This window comes from Teleopsis dalmanni, chromosome 1 (assembly GCF_002237135.1).
Source record: "Teleopsis dalmanni isolate 2A chromosome 1, ASM223713v2, whole genome shotgun sequence".
NCBI lineage: Eukaryota > Metazoa > Arthropoda > Insecta > Diptera > Diopsidae > Teleopsis > Teleopsis dalmanni.
In genome coordinates, this window is record NC_051846.1 from 201,295,454 (window position 1) to 201,299,139 (window position 3,686).

Sequence of the window (3,686 nt, forward strand, 5' to 3'; positions counted from 1 at the left end):
TAAAGCGAATGATGATGAGCATACGAAGCATGAGTAAATAAAATATTGCCAGAAAGAAAATCATTGGTACGTTAAAGCACAGTTGTCTGTGATTAAAGCTTAATACTTTAGGTACCCCAAAAAAATATACATATATGAAATTACTTTGCTTATCTGTGTTTTGATTTCATTTTTCACTTTTAACATTTTTCGTTATATTAAAATGTGTACTCAAATTTGAACTAAGTAGTTCATATACTTTATCAGTTTATAAATGACCTTGCGCGATTATGTTTTTTATGTTTTTCATTTATTTTTTCAAAATTGTAATATGGGTGCATTATTTTTCGTCCCTAACTTCATTTTAAAATACAATTTTAGTGAAATATTTGCGCGAATATCAAAAGATTGATATCGCAAAATTCTTCTTACCTATTGGTATATAATGAATCGTTACACCAGTGCTTAAACGACCACCGCCTAAGCTGACCAAGTGCGGATCATTAGCTGCAACACGCAGAGATGGGTCCTTCTTTGTCAACGACATCTGTAAAAATCAAAAGACAAATTTTTTTATTAAATATGCAATAATAATTAATATAATTTAACTTTACTATAAAAAGTCGATTGTATTAATCAATTTTAAGATATCTTCTAATTCTGAAACATATAGGGGGTTTTCACGATCTTAAATATTGAGCTCAGTAACACTATAAAGAGTCAACAACAAAATACATATACTCGAAATGTAACCAGACTTATTAAACAAGATCGGGAACACTCCTATTAAATATATTTTTTTATATACTGATATATTGATGATAGAATCTCTATTTTGCTAGCATGTTCGTTGTAGGATAACATCTTCATCCTTTATAGTCTAAATTGCATTCAGACATTAAGCATTCTGTTGAAAGATAAATTAGAATAAAAAGCAGATGCTCAACGCAGACAGATTTAGATATGGTATTTATCAGGTTAGATAACATTAGAGTGGCAACCTTATACACAAAACCTTATTCAAGTGCACAAATGCCCCGTTATGATACCACAGATAAGACACTGTCCGTACGTTAAACCTGAAGAACCACAGAAGTCCTCAATACGAACAACTCTTCTATGCAATTAGAAGGGAGCCAACCTAACAAGTCTATGACTGTATCACTAATTTTTAAAAAAAAGGTGGTCCCTTTGAAATTTTTTCTAGCTGACACATTAGGTGTAGTACAGTTTCCTCCTCATCCGTAGAGTTACAAACACGACAAAGAACGTCGTATCCATACAAGTACAGCTTCCTTATCCACAGAGTTATAAACCCGAGAAAAAACGTCGTAACCATACAAGTACAGCTTGAATTCAACTTCGCTTAAGTGGTGGTGGATTAAAAGTAAAAAATAGATAAAACACTTTATTAGTTACTCAAATTAATATACAAAAAACAATTTTACATATAACTTAATTTATAAAGAAATTCCATCATAATCGAATAAAAGTTTATATGACAATATTAAAGCTTTGTATATTAAAATTCATTTCAATAATTGAAAAATAATATATAATCAAAACGTTTGTATATAGATACTATACAATACCACTTCATTGCATTGCATTGATACCAAAATATTTGTACAAATTTATCTTTTATTTTTTGGTAAACAACGAAAAAAATGTTGGCTACTGCATGCAGTCCAATCAGTCCAATAAAAAAATAAGTTTTTGATGCTTGTCACTTGGCAACATGTTTTGTGTTTTTCTTTTAAAATATTTTCACAATAAATATATCATATATGTAGTGTAAATATAGATATATGAACTCACTTTATTAGCTGAAAGATGATTGTATATGCCAATGTGCCTAAAAACGGTTTAGCAATTTCAATTTTCAATTTCACTTTGACTTATTGCACAATTCCATACGGAATTGCTGAAGTTACGTGATTCAATGCGAATATCGCACTATATATACCTCGTTAATGGGAAATAAACTAATTTATTTGAGCTTAAACGTTGCGTGCGACTGTTACATTTTCTTGGTTTATTTTTTAATACTTTTCCATTAATACAAGAAAACAAAACTTCCTGTAGACTTAACGCTTCGCTGACTACTTTTTCAAAACTATTCCGACAACTTCAAAAACTAAAAAATTAGTAAGCAAATGTCCGAGAACGAATAGAAGCTCCAGTCAAATGCGTCGTTGCAAGCTGGAATGAGTTACAGTCAGCTGATTTTTAGCATCTTAAGTAGTTTTTGTTCTGCACGAAGGGTCGATACAGCTACACAACCAAGAAAAACTTTCAAAAAATTTCAGTAACAAGCAAGATAAAAGGTAAAGATACGTTATAATAAGAAATGAGAAGAAAACTCATATTTCAGGATGACAACATAATAATTACAAAAGAAAACAAAAAATATGACCAGTCACATAGACTTGGGTATTACTTAAAAATTATATATAATAATATATATAGAATAATATATAATATATTATTTTAATCAAATATTATTACTTGCAGTCTCAAAAATAATTATTTACGAATAATTATTATTATTATTGTTAGGGGATGTAGCACTGCGACCGTCGGGTCTATTGTGCCCCCTTCTGGTTGTGTCAATAAAAAGTAGTACAGAACCTAGTAGTACAGAGTTTTATTGCCTCTTTCGTAAGAATATACATTCCTAGGACCCTATGTGCATTAGCGCAGGGCATTCTAACAGCACATGTGTGGCCGACTCCTCATTCTCTTCACAGAATCTACAGTTTGCATCCGTAATTATACCCAGTTTTGTTACGAATAATTAAATACCAGAATTATTTCCACGACCACTGATGATGGGTTTTTGGCAATACTCGAAACAGTTGTATAGTCAGCCAAAAATTCAATTAATTAAAATAATATAAAAAAATAAAATTTTTGTTGTTGTAGTTCACTACTATTCGAAAAAACCTCTTAATAATATTATTATTATTATATTATAAACATCCATAACTTTACAACTATAGATTATATAAACTATATAGTATATAAGTATTCAATTTTCATAGTAATAATATATTTTTAGAGAAAGTGAGTACTTTCATTGCTACTGCTGAAGTAGGTATACAAATCAAGTCAAATCATTAATCACATTTCAAGCATGTGATAATAGAAGACACGATACATGCGCCTAATGGGAAATACAATGTCAGACCAAAACCCGGCAAAGCGTAATTGCTACTTTAGTAAGTATTGCTTTAATATTACTTGACTTTTAAAAACTAAAATTCATTTCTTTAGTAATATAAAAATAAAAATTGTGTATATTTTTATTGAAATTTTTATAATATTGAAATTAATTTTATTTATTAATTTCAAAATTCATTGAGAACTTAAAGGGTTCCATACTTGTTCATTTACAGTAAAGTCTTTTTACTGGAATTTACCTATATATTTTTTTTTCTACTCAATATTTTATATATATTACGGTTAATAGTAAGCAAAAACATTTTTATTTTTTTGTTTCATTTTTGACTGTGATTTTAAATCATTTATTTGAGTTTATATTACAGCTTATATACTTATTTACAGGTAGTTTAATTAGTTTCCAGTATAATTATAGGCAACAGACATTTTGAGCATTTGTTTAATAAACGTTTGTGATTGCAATCCTAAAAAAAATTACTAAATAAAAAACACATTGAAGTCTCATATACTGTTTATCAAGCTCA